The following is a 17,798-nucleotide window of genomic DNA, read 5'->3' as shown; positions in this document are numbered from 1 at the left end:
GCACGGAACAGTGCCGCAGCCACCACGGCTTTTCCTAGAGTGAGGGACAGACCCGGAAAAGTGGCGCGGTGGCAGCAGAGCAGGTAAGGCCCTGCTTACCTATTTCTTAAGGGAACCGCTCCTCGCCCCAGCCATGCCTATGCAAGCTGTTTGTGCACATCCCTAGTTCTGATAAAGCACGATTGTGCTCAGCACGCCTCCTTGAAAATAATGGCCAATGGCAGCCACCCTGGTAATGTACTGCTGCCTTGCACACAGTCTGGCGATGCCAGCACTACATTTCAAAGTCAGTTGTTCTGCTGTCACAGGATCAAGATAGAATATACAAACCACTTGAAGACTTGTTTCTGGCATAATTTTTCATTTGACTTTTGCATAACGTATTTCACAGACCCTTTTGATTACCAGTCACGTTAAGAATGTGTCCAATAGATCAGTCAGACATGGATAATTCATGATCATTCCATTTTCTAATGGTTCTATGAGCTTTGTCTTACAAAGCAATCATCATCCCGGGGTTTCAAAGAAGCGGACATAATCCACTCTATGGATCAGGACATAGTGGCCAGCAGGATCCATGCAACCAATCGAACGCTGAATGAAGCCACTTTGAAGTACACTCGTGGCATTGAGGGAAGCAGGCTCTCACCTCTGCTCTCGGTTTTCTTTTGAAACAAGTCCACATGGCATGCTCTGTTTTCCTTCTAGCCAATGGGGGAGGGAGGAGAGAGAGCTCCTGCAGAGATAGATCTGCATTTCTGAAGAGAGCATGCCTCTCCCATCTGCCCTGGAGTTTTCTGAAAATGTAGCTTTAAAACCAGCATTTAAAAAACCCAGACATACGTCAAGATAAACTAGAATTAGCATCACAAAGCTCAGTTTGTGTGTGGAATGGGTCCAAAAATCCTGAAGGGACTTCGAGGTAAGTTTGGCTGGTGTGTGAACGCACACACATTCTGGCAGAAGCCCTGTGTGTAAAGCCCCCTGGTGGAGGCCATTTGCATGGCCAGGTGGGTGGCCGAGCCAATCGGCCACTGCAGGAGGTGCTGGGTGCCGCGCTGCTGCTTGGAGAAGCTTTCAGGTGTGGCAGTAGCAGAGTTAAACACAGAGTTAAACTTACACTTAAAGTTGCCCCTTGGCCCTCCCCGCAACCTGGTAGTGCCAACACTAGCTACTACTGATAGATAATATGTCATGACGATAATACAGTTCATTAAGCTATGGTAGAACAGAAGGTAAGCAAAGAGTAACAGGAAAGGTTTCAAGGAAATCAGAATTATCACTCCAGTATGAGTATTTGCAGAGTATTTGCTGTCCTGGAAACTGGAACTGGATTAACATGGCTTCTGAATTTAGAAAAGCAACAGCAACAGGCAACATTTCACAGTGGGTGATAAAATGTACTGAATAATCTCTTTTGGCCAAAGGTTACACCAGGACTAGCATTTCGTTATTTATTTTCTGAAAAGAAGGTATAGAGTATTCTTATCTCTTATTTGCCAATTTATTATCTTTCCTTTGTTAAAATTCCTTTTCTTGGAATAGTTCTTTCTACAGCCAAACAGGCAGAATCCTACCCATCTAATCCTCCACATTCCTCAAGCATGGCGATTACAATCCTCCCTATTCTGTATCTTAAAGCAATCTAAAGAAAGGTTTTTCAACTTTCAGAAATTTGAAGGGGGGGAAATCTGTGTATGGATTAATTTGTCCCACAGTAATTTTTTAAATTTAATATACTACATGTGAGAAAGGTTCCTATTTTTCTGTGGGTACTCAGAAACCACCTGACTAGGAATTTGGCCATGACAACGGAAAATAAATGAACATTTAAAGCACTAGGAAAAACTAGGCTTGTAATACAGGTTGAAAAAAGAATTCCTTTTGGGAAAAGGTTTCTGAATATTAGAACAGGTTGGGGATTGCTAGGATGAATGTTCAAGGACTATTGCAGAGGGAGGCTTCACAAAACAAACTTCTTTATTACAAGGATCTCACAAAATCAGCAGCTTTCACTGCAGGTAACTACCAAAGAAGTTTAAGTGGGAATTGCTTGTTGTTGTTGTTTTTTAAATCCTTTCCTTTTCTGATTTATGACTCCAGAAAGATTTAAAGTCAAAGCACTTGCACACTCCTAAAAAGAGAAAAGTAAGCAAGAATATATGTTTATTTTCACAAAACTAAATAAAAAATGACATGCCAATGGATCCCACTTTTAAGTACTTTGAAAATAAGCATCGGTTTATTAAGTTCCCAATGGAAGAATCTTCTAAACTTCTGCACATGCATATTTAAAGGATTCTGCTTGTAAAAATTCTGCAGAATGCAGGATATATTGTAAACTGCCCTGAGATCGTAAACCACTCTGAGATTGTAAACTGCCCTAGGGCGGTATATAAATCCAATCAAGCATGCTATTCTCAGTAACCGAGTTCTTTAAAGTTAAGATATTGATCCATTTCTCAATTTCTCAATTAAAAAACATTTCTAACAAAGTCAGAAGAAATAATATATATTTATATTGGCTTTTCATGCAGGGTTTGATAAGCTCCAAACACTCGTAGAGGAAACGGATTATCTAGATCCATTTCAATCAGTCATCAGGCTGGGTTTTGGAACAGAAACTGCTTTGGTCACCCTGTGGGATGACCTGTGCAGAGAGAGACAGGGGCAATGCAACCCTTTAATTCTCTTAGAGCTTTCAATGGCTTTAAGTAGGGATGTGCACTGAACCAGGTGGGGGTGGTTCGATAGTGTTGGGGGGTGTACTGCTTTAAGAGCGGGAGAGGGTGCACTTACCCCTCCCTTTGCTCTTCCCCCACTAGTGCTCCCTTTCCCCAAGGTTAATTGGGGCAGCAATGTACCTCCCTGCCTCCCCGTTGCCCCTGTTGACCGGATACAACCGGAAGTATCTGGCGCACGCACATCCCTAGCCTTAAGTACTATTGACCATGATATCCTCTTGGATAGGGTGGGAGGCACTGCTTGGTGGTAGTTCCGCTACTACCTGAGTGCCCACTTCCAAAAGGTGGTGCTGAGAGATCACTGTTCAACCCCTTGACATGACATCTCTGGGAGCGGTCATCTGGAGATTTGGCCTGAGGTGTCATCAGTATGTGGATGACACTCAGGCATATCCCTCTTTTTTTATCTGTGCAGGTGAAGAACAGACTGTCATGAATCTGTGCTTGGATGAAGTAAGTTGAGACTCAATCCAGACAAAACAGAAATTCCATTAGTCGGTGGCTCATCTGTCTGGATGAATGATGTTCAGCTTTTTCTAGATAGGGCTGCACTCCACCTAAAGGACCAGATTTGCAGTCTGGGTGTGATCATTGATCCAGCACGAAAGACTCAAGTGGCCTCTGTGGCTCGGGGTGCCTTTTTCCGGCTTCAGCTTACACACCAGCTGTGACCTTACCTGAATGAAGTTATTTTGGCCACAGTTACCTATGCTCTGGTAACCTCTCACATGGATTACTGCAACGTGGGCCTGCCTTTTAAAATGGTTTGGAGACTGCAGTTGGTCCAAAATAAGGCCACAAGATTACTAAGGGGGCAGGGCACTTTGACTATATCACACAAGTGCTTTGTCAGTTACACTCGCTCCCCGTCCATTTCTGGGCCCAATTCAAAGTCCTGCTTTAAAGTTCTAAATAGCCTGGGACTGGATTACCTAAGAGAGTGCCTTGCCCCATATGCACTTACTCTGACCTTAAGATTTTCTTCAGAGGCCATGCTCTGAATGCCCCTGCAAAATGAGGTGAGGCGGGCTATCCCCTGCCTAATCCCCTGCTAAATGGGCAAAAATGCACCTTTTAAAAGTGGTGATTCTCTTTGTTTAGCAGGGGGAGAGCAACTGGTCCTGTCCACTCCCAGCACTGTATCCCCCCAGTGACTGTTGCTGGTGTCTACTATGTGTTTCTTTTTAGATTGTGATCCCTTCGGGGACAGGGATCCATCTTATTTATTTATTATTTCTCTATGTAAACCACTTTGGAAACTTTGTTGAAGAGTGGTATATAATTATTTATTGTAGTAGTAGCAGTAGTAGAAAGGGCTTTTTCTATTCCTACCTAGGGAATAGCCTTCCCAGTGAGGCTTGCCTGGCATCATCACTTTGTTCTTTTAGATGCCAGGTGTTCACACAGGCTTAAAAATATATATATATATTAAAAAAACAACAACAAAGTTAAAAATGTTTTGTACTATATTTTGCATTTTCTATTGTGATTTGTTTGTTTGTGTGATTTGTTTGTTTCTATTGTGATTTGTTTGATTGTGTTTTAATTGAATGTTCTTATTGTGTTATAATGAGCCACCCACAGAACAATTCATTATGGGGTGCTAAAGTTGTTCATTCTTAATTACTACTACTACTACTACTACTACTACTACTATTAATAATAATAATAATTTAAAGTGAAACCCACATGTTTAAGAAATAATACCCTGATGCACTGAGAGGGAGTAAGGACGTGCACACTTACATGTCCTTATGTGAAACAGACTGGTTGAACAAACCAACCAGACCTCTGTATTCTTCACCTTTTATATATTGCTTTAGGAATAGTTATTATTATGCAATCTAAATTGTCAAGAGCTTGTGAATTTTAAAGGGAGAAAGGTTCAAAGGCACAACAAAGATGTAGTTATAATAAGTATTCCTTGGGACTTTTTTTAAAAACCTGTGCAAGAGTTAAGATTCTAGTGCAAGAATCATTCTTCTCCTTCTCCTTAAATGTCATGAATGTTACTCTTCAGTCTTGTTCTATGGCTTGTTGAGAATTCAGTGACAGCTAAATGAAAAGGTTGGGTCCTGTACAACATATGCCTCTAGGGTAGCCAATATTTTTTGGCAGAAGCAGCTGTTATCTCCTCTTTTGAAAATGCCTAATACTTTAAAAGCTGCCTAGTGGAATAAACACTTAGTGCTGATATCAGGAGATTACAAGTCACGTGTGGGCACCTCTTTGAAAGGTTATCAACAATAAGTGTAACAAGCACTCAGAATCGGCAAGAAGGAAAGGGGTGCACGGAGGTTGCATCTTGACACTGATGCTTAGCTATCAAACACCACATTTGACACATATATCAATTAGATAATTTCTCTCCCTTTGGAAAGAAATGTAATTTATGTAATGTATTGATTTACAATTCTCTCTTCTCCACCCCCCAGCCCCTCAAAGCAAAGCAGATAATTCCAGGAAAGTAAACCAATTTAGGTGGCAATCTTCTTGACTTAATTTAATCAATCTAAATGAGAAAGGACACAGATCAAACAACATTAACACATCACAGTTCAGGATCTGCAGCATGACTAGTTACCATCCTTGAGGATGAGAGGACATCTCCCTGTAAGTACTCTTCTGCTAGCTCTAGGGTGGGAAGTATGGGCACTGGGGGATGGTCTTCTCAAGCAGTGGTTCCAGTGCTATGGAACAGATTCCCTGGTGACCCCTGTCATCTCCCAACCCTGCAGAAGGGCATTCAGGACAGCATGCAAGGCTTTCTTACTTTTGTCTGGTTTCAAGAGATGCACTCTAGATTAGTTTATTGTTCCATTTCTATATGGAGCTCTTTCCTCTTCTATAGTTGGCAATGTGCCCTTCTGTGCATGCGCAGGGCAACCTAACTGATATATACAGACAACATTTTGCCAGTTCTAAAACAGTGCCACTGACTTCCCATGGAATTTTTGAGATTCACCTATAAAACCTTATATAGCTTCTGATCAAGATATCACAAGAACCACTGCTCTGGTATGAACTTGGGAAGCCTTTATCCAGGCTGCACCACCTCCTGGAGTGAGGTGAGTGGTGACTGGAATGGGCCTTTTGTGTGTGGCACCCTGTCTCTGAAATGTCCACCACACCTGGTGCCTATTCTCATGAGTTTACAGTGCCAGACAGAAAGAGTTTTATATGACCGGGTTTTATAATTCGGCGTATTGTGATTTTTTAGGGTTGTTTTCAATTTTTTAAAACTTGTTGCTGTGTTATTTTACATGCTATTAGAATTTTTTATTTGTTTTAAAAATCTATAAGTTACCGCAAACATATTTTTATTTGTGGTTTTAAATATATATAGGAGACTCTTTAATATTGCAAGGGTAACATTCCACAGAAGTACTGTGGAGGTTAAAACTGAGATATTCAAGTGTAAAACCTAACCTCCAAAATGAGGTTAGGTTCCTGAGAACTGGTGTGGGCTGCTCATTCACCCAGTTGAGGATTTAGAAATTAAGCCCCCAGCCCAGCGAATGAGACCACATGGCTTCTCAAGTGAATGTCATAGGGAGAGTGGTTGGAGGGGAGAAGAGCATGCTTAAGAAGTCTTCCTCCACCAGATGCTTCCTTGCTGGCCTCCTCCTTACTTGCAGCAGAGGCAGCACTTCTCTCACTTTTGAGAAGGCCACTGCCATGACATATTTGGAAGTTGCTTCAACCTGCCTGCTTGCATCCCTTCCTCCCCCTCAAGGCATTTCCCTCACAGCTTCCTGGTACATAGTTTTGGTTATTGGGGGTAGTTTTGGTGATTTGCAGAGTTGTCCCTTTAAATTCCAACAGGAAGCCCTGTGAAAGACAAAGAGACTCTCCACACGAACAGTGTGGAGAGCCGGATGGAGTTTGGTGGGGAGAGTGGGCTTGGCCCTACCTACAGCCCTACCTGGGCAGCCGGATCGGCCACCCACACAATAACTGGCTCCGTCACGGAGCCCGTTGGGGCTGTGGGGATAAGGGGCCCCCTGGCCCCCAGAAGTCCCAGAATGCCCCATGCTAGTGTGTGGGGCATTCTGGGAGCCCCCCCGATTCCAGGAGGCTTGTTGCAGCCTCCCAGTCAGGGGTCTCCTCACAAGTTGCTGTGGCAACGAAAATGGGTTAGTGGAGCACTCACTCCGCTAACTTAGAGGGGTATTTAGGCGGGCTAGCCACCGGGCTCATCTGCGAGCCCAGTGCTTCCCACGACTGCTGGAAAGCAGGCTGGGCTCCCTTAGCCCACTTTCCAGTGGTCATGAGAACAGCCTCAAAAACTACCCTCCCCTGCATGATAACTAAGTTTGTGTACAGGAAGGTGACCCATGAAAGATAAAAAATGTCCAACCTGAGATATTGAGGGCCACCTGTAATACAATGTTCTCTCTTGATCATCATTAACTTGATGAGTCTTTATAAGTTGTCGTAATTGACACAATGATCCTCTTCAGACATTACAGAACACAATGGTGCTCACAGTTACAGCTCAGAAAGTGGGGCAGAAGTCCCACCCTAGAGATGTCACTCATCTCCTCCAATCAGGCACTCATGGTTACGTCACCATTCATCTGAAGGTGGAAGCAATGGAACGGTGATGGCCAGCACTTCTGTGAGCAGCAACCTGGATCACCCAAGGTTGCTGCTCATGGAAGCACTGGCTGTCACAGTTACATTGCTTCCACTTTCCAACAGAAACATAACCGTGAGTGGCAGACTGGAGGAGGTGAGTGACAGCTCTGGGGTGGCCCTTTCTTCCCATTTTCCAAGCTGCATCCATTATCACCCCTGTGCTCTATAATGTCTAAAGAGGGCTAATGTCTCAAACAGTTTCAGAACATGCAGTTCAGAACTATACCAGTTACCTTACTCCTGAATGAAGAAACCATTCCAGTAATTATGGTTTGTTTTTCAGGGGACACTAAACAAATCATAGTATTGAGATCTGATGCTATATTCAACTTCCTACGAATCTCAGATTTCATTTAAAGCCTCAGGTTTCTAGTCCTCAGGCTGTGGAGAAAAGTTGGAAAATGCCTGTGTAGTGTTTGTGTACTATGCATAATCAAAAAGTGGGGTTTGATCGGGTTTCTAGCAGGCAGATTTTGTCCTGAATTTTTTTGGCATCTTTGAATCTTTTCAATACTGTTTCTAAGATAATTTTTGGATCAGCTTTAGAATGTGTGTGTGAGCGCACGCACATGCACACACACACACACACACACACACACACACACACACACACACACAGATATACCATGCCAAGCTGAGCAGTGGGGCAACAGTGTTTCATTGCTTTCCTAGCATCACATGCCATTTCTTCCATAGCCAGCTGGATTTACTTGAACCTGACTAAGATGAAGCCAGCCCTGCTGGCAGGGAGCAACTGTCGTCTTATCAGCTTACTCTCTATCTGTGAAGCAAAAACCCTTGATGTGCATCATTCACACTCATTAGAGCTTGGCGAGACAAAGAAGAGAGAAATTACTTGAAGAGTTTACTGAAATTGCTGCCTGTTAATGCCATCATAACCCATTAATGCTGTAGCATCTTCTCCTAGGTCATATTGACCTTTATATTGGAAGTGGCTGTTCTTTATTCAGTTGCTCACCACTCTAATTATCACATAGATTCTGAGGAATAAACAGGTCTGTTAAATGTACTGCTGTTTGCCATCGCTGGCTCCTAAGAATATCTGTGAATATTCAGCGATGGCATTTCCCAGCCCTTGTTTCTCATTACAATATAAAGAATGAGGGAAGCATGTTATTGTGTTTCCCCTGCACCTGCATGGAACATCACCCAAGTCATACAATTACTGCTTATTCTTTAAACACATCATATTTCTTCCCCTTGTTTAATTATCTAAAGTGATTCAAAATGTGTTTGGATGTTTTCCCACTCAATGTCTCCACTTTATAACAGCCTATCTGTAACACACCAGCGCGTTTCCATGGAGGAAATATAATGTTGCAATCAGGTTAAAACAAAAAACCAAAACAAACCTTGAGAGATTGAAATATACATGCTTAAATATGACCTCAGAGGGGAAGAGGAGCAAAATAAAACCTTAAGAAATAGGCAAGAAAATGGTAAAGCCTTTTATGCTTCAGTACAATTATACTGTAGCAACCACTTCCCAGCATTATCAATGCCTTTCACAATTAAAAAGGAAATGTGAGTTCATCATGCACTGTGTTCTCAAAACTGAACTCTTGTATTAAGGCCCTAGAGCCACTGGAATCATTGGATGATGGAGCAATGACAGATGTTTGGTGAATGACACACAAAATCAAGGCTGGTACTCTATCTTATCTATGTACAATGCTTTTACACATGGAAACTCTCCATGCCTCTCCAAACTATGGGGAGAGTTTTCATTACAATATCAAATGTTCTTGGAAGAGTCTATCATTGCTTTGGAGACTGTACAGTTACAAAGCTTTATGTGACAAACTGTGCTAGATATTTTAACCGGACATGTTAAGTCACCACGTATAAGTGGCACACTGCATAGCTAACATAATGGCCGACATGGCACGCAATGTAACACTGGTGTTTCTGACCTGCTGGGGCTGCTGTGTATGCAAAAGCCAGCCCTGGCAGTATTGTGCAAGAGCACTGCATTACTTCTATTGGAAACTATGGAAGTAGTGCTGTGAAATGTGCACATGCTATTTTAGATCGGTGCACAAAAGCGCTATTGCACAACACTTGTGTTGATTTTTGCATCAGCTCTAGTGGGTCAGAAATGCTGGTGTTGCATAGCATGTCATGTCAGCTAATGGCTCTTTAAGAACATGTGTAATGTGTACATCAGCTGTTAATGAAGTGGCTTCAGGCCAAGAACAAATAACTATATGAGAGGGAGAAGAAGATTCTTAATCACTGCTGCATTTTTAGTAAGCTAGAAAATTTCAAGGATGCACGTTGCCAAGATTCCTAAATATTTCTAGTAACTGAAAACATTTTTTGCTGCCTGCAGGGTGGTCATTTATCCCACACTCTCACAGGACATCGCTAGCCACTCTCAAGGCAAAGTATATGTTCTATAACGTCTTCTGTAGCCCCACCTCATCCGATGCCTCTTCCAGTATGAACTATCCACTCTAATAACATCAGGCCTCCCTTCCCCACCTCGACTACTAAGCAGCAGCAAAGCAGTACTTACAGTATCTTACTACAGTATCCCTACTGTAGGTATCTGTGGCATGAATGATGAAGAAACTATAATCTCTATATATAATTTTCGTAAACATACCCATTGCTAATCCCATATGTGACAGCTCTCACGAGAGTTTGCAAGCAGCTGCCTGGAGGATAGCGATGGAGGTGACAATAGAGACAGTAGTTGGTCAGCCGGTGGGCTGGCCCGGCTGGCAAGTACAGGAGGTGGCAGCGGTGGTGGTGCGGGCAGGGGGAGGAGGTGGTGGGCTGGCCCGGCCTGGCTGGTGGGAACAGGAGGTGGCGGCAGGCGGCCCGGCCGCTTGGAGGAGGCAGCAGATTGGCAAGGCACAGCCAGCGGGTGCAGGAGGCAGCGGCGGGCAGTGGGGGCGCCAGGAGGAGACAGCAGCTACCAGGAGTGGGCGGGCGGGCAGGAGGAGGTGGCGGACAAGCTTTCTGGCCGGCCTGCCAGCCCACCAGCCAGTGTGAGGGTGGGGCAGAGAAGAAGTGGGCTGCCTGGCCACCCACCAGAAACCGTGGGGTAGGGAGTGAGAAGCAGGGGTGGGGGGAAAGGAAGCAGGCCGGCTGGCCTATCCGCCAGAAAGTACGGGGGGGGGACTCCAGCTGAAGACGCCACATTGGAAGCCCCCAGCTGAAGACACCAGAAGGTGAGAGCCCCCCCCCCTTTGGTCAGGTTATTAGAACTTAAGAGTTCTTAAATAGGGCCTAGTTTGGGCCAGGAGGATTAGGTGAGTAGTGGCAGGACTGTAGGACAAGAGAGGTGGATTTGGGTTAGAGAGGCCACAGTAATTCCCTGCCCTTTTCCTTCCCTTTCCTTCAGCTATCTTGCACTAAACACACACACACCCCATAAAGCCTGCTTCTTTATTTTATTTTTATTTTTTATAGCTTCTATGTGTGCACTACAGTGCTATAGACCAGGAATTCTCAGCGTTGGGTTCCCAGATGTTATTGGACTTCAATGCCCATAATCCCCAACCTCTGTGGCCTTTGGTTGGGGATTATGGGAGCTGAAGTCCAATAACATCTGGGGACCCAACGTTGAGAATCCCTGCTATAGACAGTGCTGTGTATGGCACAAAAAACATAAATACGCCACCCCAACCCCACACTCCCTTTACGGCTGGTATACCAGCTGCGACCCTACTTGGAGAAGTCGAACCTGACCTCAGTCACTCATGTTTTGGTAACATCCAGATTGGCCTACTGCAATGCGCTCTATGTGAGGCTGCCCTTGAAGACTGTTCGGAAGCTTCCACTGGTCCAGAATGTTTCTGCAAGGATGCTCGTGGGAGCAATTGTCACATCCATCCTGCGGCGGCTTCATTGGTTACCAGTCCACTTCTGGGCTAGATTCAAGCTGCTGGTTTGGACTTTTAAAGCTCTACATGGCTTGGGGCCAGGATACCTGTCGGACTGGATTCGCCCATATGAACCTGCCAGGCCCCTCTGCTCATCATCTCAGGCCCTGCTCATGACCATGCCACTAATAGAGATCCGGTTGGCAGGGACTAGAGACAAGGCCTTTTCGGTTGTGGCCGCTTATCTTTGGAACCTCCTCCTTGAAGAGCTTCGCCATGCTCTCTCCCTCAACTAAAATACATCTTTTTAAAGAGGCCTTTTAATGCTCCATTTTTGGTTATAGTGTTTAGTTTTTATAATTCTAATTTTTTAGCTTTTAAAATAACTTTTAATTTGAAACTTAATTCTGATTGTGGTTTTAGCCTGACTTTTAACTTGTTTACTTAATTTGGTTAATTTTATTACTTTCATTTTACATTGCATCTATTTTATTGTTGTGAGCCGCTCTGAGCAGTAGTGTCCTGGAGGGGCACGGTATAAACATTTTAAATAAATAAATAAATAAATAAATATTTTAAATAAATACATTTAAGGTGATTCTTTTCTCTCTCCCTCTCACCCCATGAGAGTTTGGGTACAAGTTTAAAAACAAACAACAAAAAACAAGATGTCTGGGAGGGTGCGAAGTAGAGCCAGTAGCAGATTGCCAGGCAGAGGGAGGGGTGATGCTGCTGGTTGCCATGGGCAATGGTGAGAGGGACCTACTCCCCAAGTAGTCCCTACTGCTGTGGTGCCATGCAAGTTCACCATTCCAGAGGACCCTGGTCCCACAGCACAGCCACCTGTGCTGGCTGAGGTAGAATTGGGCAGGGGCAGGTCCTCCCCTGTTAGGGAAGAAGCTCTTCTTCCTGTGGCAATGGAGGAGGAGGTGTTGTCAGCTGCTAGCCCAGCCAGATCACTCTCCCCATCCTCCCCAAGCCCTGTTGGCAGTTCAACTCCCCACCCATCCCCAGGTCTGGGACTGATGAGGGAGACAGAAGTCATTCCAGTTGTTCCAAGACCTTTTCAGCCCCTTCTCACCACCAGAACAGTCCTGGACCAATAGCAGCATGGTGTGGGACCACTTTTGAGCTCTGCCATGGTTACCTTCACCATGCTGTCTGCATCCACTACAGGGCACAGGTCAGGAGGAGTAAGTGGGATGACAGGGATGCTGAAGCACCTGCAAAGGCATCACACAGGGGCTCTGGCTCTTGCTGGAAGCATATCAATAGGTACTAACTTTGCCTCAGTTGGTGGCACTTGCTCCTGTTCCCAAGTGGTAGTCTGCCTGTGCAGCAGTCAGTGGGCAAGCGGTCTGGTCGCCCGGAGCCTCGTCTCATCACTTGAGCCACTGGGGCGATGACCGCTTTGGACGACCAGCCATTCCGGGTGGTGAATACTGACTTCTGCTGGCTGCTCTGATTGCATTCTTCCAACTACAATATCCACTCACACACCACCTTTAACAGGCCATTGGTGCCCTCCCTGTACTAGGCATGCACGGAGGCTGTGTCAGGGCTGCTGTGCAGCAGTGCCTAACACAAGCGTGCACTTCACTCTGAATCTGTGGATCAGTTCCAGTGGGAGGTACACTGCTTTCCTGTCCCTCACAGCACACTGGTGGGGAGAGGAGAGCGAGGGGACATCTGCTGGTGGTGGTATGTGCTGCTGGTAGTGTGGCTAGCCCCTCCTATACAGCGATGCACAAGTGGGCTGTGCTGCATGTGGAAGTGCTGGACACTGACTACATGGCAGGTGAGCTATTGGCAGCCATGGATTGCCAGGTGGAGGGATAGCTGTGCAGGCAGCCAAACCTTCACCAAGGGTTCATAGTTACTGACAATGCCCACAAATAACTAAGGCAGCCGAGCAGGCTCAGTTTGTATCCAACCATTATGCGGCACACATACAGGTGAAACTCGGAAAATTAGAATATCGTGCAAAAGTCCATTAATTTCAGTAATGCAAATTAAAAGGTGAAACTGATATATGAGACAGACGCATTACATGCAAAGCGAGATAAGTCAAGCCTTAATTTGTTATAATTGTGATGATCATGGCGTACAGCTCATGAAAACCCCAAATCCACAATCCCAGAAAATTAGAATATTACATGGAACCAAGAAGACAAGGATTGTAGAATAGAACAATATCGGACCTCCGAAAAGTATACAGTGTACTGTGCTTGACTGGCCAGCAAACTCGCCTGACCTGACCCCATAGAGAATCTATGGGGCATTGCCGAGAGAAGGATGAGAGACATGAGACCAAACAATGCAGAAGAGCTGAAGGCCGCTAATGAAGCATCCTGGTCTTCCATAACACCTCATCAGTGCCACAGGCTGATAGCATCCATGCCACGCCGCATTGAGGCAGTAATTGCTGCAAAAGGGGCCCAAACCAAGTACTGAATACTTATGCATGCTTATACTTTTCAGAGGTCCGATATTGTTCTATTCTACAATCCTTGTCTTCTTGGTTCCATGTAATACTCTAATTTTCTGGGATTGTGGATTTGGGGTTTTCATGAGCTGTACGCCATGATCATCACAATTATAACAAACTAAGGCTTGACTTATCTCACTTTGCATGTAATGTGTCTGTCTCATATATCAGTTTCACTTTTTAATTTGCATTACTGAAATTAATGGACTTTTGCACGATATTCTAATTTTCCGAGTTTCACCTGTAGATATCCACCAATTTGTTCTGCCACCAGCAATGTCCCAAAAGATGGCTTTTACATATCCAGGGGCCTTAGGAACCAGCCAATTAGCAGCATTTGAAGACAAGGATGAGGACAAAACTTGTGGTTTTCTCAGCACTGAGTAACTAAGTATAATATGCTTGCTGTGCTATCCCTTGCTGCTAACTATCTGGTTTTGCTGGCTCTCAGATTGACAAAGACAGAACTTGTCTGTGAGATGGTGCTGAGGCAAGAAAAGGACAATGGCAGCTCTGTGTATCATATTTCTTGATGATTGCTCCATGTCTGGCATTGAGAATAACTTTTGCTTCAGCTCACTGATCTGCAAGGTGCATTCTGCATTGCAAGGTGTACTTAGTTAAAATGTGGCTGGAGACATGGTTCTAGTTGAGCTTAGTGCTTGCTGGATGCTAAGGGTGCTGCTGTGGCAGATGTTGCAATGCTGAAGTAAGGAGTTTTAGTTGTGTGTGAGAGGACAACTTGTGCCAATTATGTTACTGCAGCACAGTTACTGTGCGCTTCTGTTCTTCAGTGTTTTTCAAGGCAGGGTTGCAAAATTTGTGCACTTTGCTTGTTTCAGCCATAGGGAACTCAAATTAGAACTCAATGTTCCCCATTGGTAGGTACCAGAGTGGGTTGGATGGTACGGCATGATGGTTACTACCTACCACCCAACCCTCAAAAGAAATGTGCAAGCCATGATTTAAAAAAAAAAATCTTTCTCAAAGAAACCCTGCTTAGGATCATATGTTTTTTTTGGGAGGGAAAGTTGAATCCCCCCCACAAACTACACACTTGCCAATTTCTTTTGTGGCTGGGTGGTAGGTTGCACCCATCATGCCCTACCACCCAAACAACTTTGGTCTCCCTAGGACCTAACCGTGGGGAACAGTGGGGAGATCAGCATTCCCCATTGTTCCCTATGGTCATATCACTCAAATCTTTTGAGCTGATTCATTGAAATGACTGGCAGTGGCTGGCTGTTGCAACAAATTGATTCGAGTATTTCAAGTATTTGAGAGCAATTCTATTCATGCTGAAATTGAATTACAAAAGCCGATTTGTGCACATCTCTACTGAACAGGCTCCATTACTAATTTGGGTAAAGATAGGTAAATGGTCAACATAGGGAAATGGCCACATGCTAGATGGAGCTGTTTTCAGCAAAAAGGGAGATACACCTATTTTGGAGATCTGGAGTTTCTTGATTGGTTGACCATGTGGTACTATCTATATCAGAGGTCCTCAAACTGTGGCCCTCCAGATGTTGCTGAAGTACAATTCCCATCACCCCCGACTACAACGTATTGTGGCTGGGATGATGGGAATTGTAGTTCAGCAACATCTGGAGGGCCACAGTTTGAGGACCCCTGATCTATATATTAATGAGTTGGAGATCCCAGACAATTTTACCAGAGTTAATCATCACATTTTCACCATATTTCTAGTTGTGTATTATTCAATACAGACTGCTGCTTAAGGATATTTATCATTCCTCTTTGATCTTTGCATAATAGCAGAGTATAAATTACATTATGATTGAGGCTATAAGAACATCACAGTATGCCATGTAAAGTATATTATCAGGCATTAAAAATGACTGTAAAGCAGTGTTATCCGTAAATTGTAATGTTCATTTTTAAAAAGATGATAAGCAGTACCAGTCAATTTGTTGTTCATGTGATCATATAATGTCACTTATTCAGATAAGGTTTCCATACATGTTGCTTGCTTGGAAGATATTTTAATACATTTGCTTCATTAAGAAAAATTTAGAGTAACATAGCAGTGTAAAGGAATATTAAAAAACTAATGCATTTTGCAGAAAATATTCACAATCTATCACAAGAGTTCCGTATACTCCAATTTCAACAGGATTAAGTGCACCTAACTTGGTGTTGGATTGTGGCCAGTATCTGCTATTTGCATTATTATGACTTGGAGGCATTATGTGATTTTTCACTGCAGCTTGGAAGAATAAAATCAGACAGAAATATGATCCAAAATATGGCTCTACCTATTTGTACTAGTTTTAGCAGGACAAAAAATAAAATACAATAAAATTGCTGAGTCTCCTGATTCCTTTGATCCAACACTGTCCTTAGACTGTTTCTCTCCTTAGTCTGGTTCTGTACTTGAGAACATGTATCTTATGAAATGCATATGTTTTACTTAGTCATCTACTAAAATATACACATAAATTTTGAACTTTCAGATTAGTTTTGTATGTTGAACAGGCATGCTGAATAAGTTACTGGAATTATGCATGCACACTACTCAATATTCTATGATTCTGAGTCAAAGAGAGTTCATCAGGAAATATTCAAACGTTGAGCATGCTTGAGAATATGGAAAGACATTGCAATGAGCAAAAGTAATACTTTAATGCATCCTTTTAAAACATCATTTGTTTTGACCGTACTCATAAATTTCTCTTCCTTCTTAATAGTTGTGCAGTGCTATTCAGATGAGGTACTTCCACTAACTAATGCAAGAGTGGGTTGAAAAACTGTCAAGAGGAGACTTGATCTATTTCATGCTGTTAAAGATATACTTTTCACTCAAATATAAAATGATGCTATCAAACAGAGAACAGAATGGCTGAAACTTTCATTCCGTATGAAGAGCTTGAGCACAATTACAGGACCGCACTGTAAAGGTTGTATGAAAACCATCATATCATAGAACAGGAGTAGCCAATATGAGGCTCTTCAGCCACTGCTGGACTACACCTCCTGTCATCTGTAGCGACAACAAATTGTGGCTGGGGTGCAACAACAGTTGGAGAGTCTAAGGTTAGCAGGGCTGTCCCTAGTGGGGTGCGGGGCTGGGGGTGAATCAGCGGGGCCTCCTTAACATTTCATATCATTACAGAATCATACTGATTGATGACATACAGTGTAAATAGTGTGAGTGAGGTTTTTGGACATGCCCAACCAGCTTGATGCATTTCTAAAGAAATGTTTGTTTGTTTTAAAAAGCACAACACATGCTTCACAGTTCTCAGACCTTCTGGGTTGCAAATCAACTTGAGCACAGCGCATTCATACATGAATGAATAAATAAGTAAATATTATATACTGTTTGTTCCAGAAGTTTTTGTAATTTTTGAAATTTTCAGCCATGAAACAAACCACTTATAGGACTTTTTGGGTGGGTTTAAAAAATAAAAAATAAAAACCAACCCCCACCAACAATTTGTCCACTCCACTTCAGTTTAAATATACATATTCCACCCACCCTGCCCTACATCTCTGCTCAATGCCAAAGCCCTATGCCAAGTAATTCCAGGTGATCTAAAAGCTGGGGCTAAAAGAGGGGTGTTTTACCCCTTTTTATGAAGGCAAAGGGCAGATTCTTCCATATGGGGGTGGAATGATGGTCTAAGGGGGCGGGGGGGGGCCTTCAGTTCCAGACATTTTTGTAATTTTCTGCCATGAAAATTACAAGCCACTTATAGGACTTTTTGAGTGGGGGTTTTAAAATTAAAGAAAAAAATTAAAACCAAGAATTTGTCCAATCCAATCCAATTTAAAGATACATATTCCTTCCACCCTGCCCTGCATACCAAATACCCTCAATACCAAAGCCCTATGGCAAGCCAATCCCTAAATATTCAAGGGGATGGGAGAATAGTCACAAAAAGGAAATCACATTATACCTCCATTAGTAAGGCCGGGCTAGGCAGATGGTCTGCAAAGAACTCTGGTGTAGGACACACTCTGCCTGCCTGCCTGCTTCCTTGCTTCTGCTTCAGGCTTCTTCAGCAAGGCCTGCATGGAGGCTTCTCTGGAAGTGCCACCCACCCA

At 43.6% G+C, this 17,798-nt stretch overlaps 1 protein-coding gene and 1 long non-coding RNA gene across 8 annotated transcripts in view; one reads left to right on the top strand and one right to left on the bottom strand.

Moving 5' to 3' along the window:
- The window catches only part of LOC128352347 (uncharacterized), a 28,742-nt gene extending 11,958 nt beyond the window's left edge, over positions 1-16,784 (top strand). For 4 of the 7 annotated variants that reach the window (XR_008320342.1, XR_008320343.1, XR_008320337.1 and 1 more), the window contains 3 exons: positions 3,160-3,197; positions 5,180-5,357; positions 11,136-11,823. This is a non-coding gene — a long non-coding RNA (uncharacterized LOC128352347). The other 3 variants (XR_008320339.1, XR_008320338.1, XR_008320341.1) reach the window with 3 other exon arrangements.
- Positions 1-17,798, bottom strand: part of ADAM12 (ADAM metallopeptidase domain 12) — a 407,749-nt gene that overhangs the window by 182,505 nt on the left and 207,446 nt on the right. The window lies entirely within an intron of this gene.

Source organism: Hemicordylus capensis, chromosome 3, assembly GCF_027244095.1.
Source record: "Hemicordylus capensis ecotype Gifberg chromosome 3, rHemCap1.1.pri, whole genome shotgun sequence".
NCBI lineage: Eukaryota > Metazoa > Chordata > Lepidosauria > Squamata > Cordylidae > Hemicordylus > Hemicordylus capensis.
This window is presented reverse-complemented; position numbering and strand designations above follow the sequence as displayed.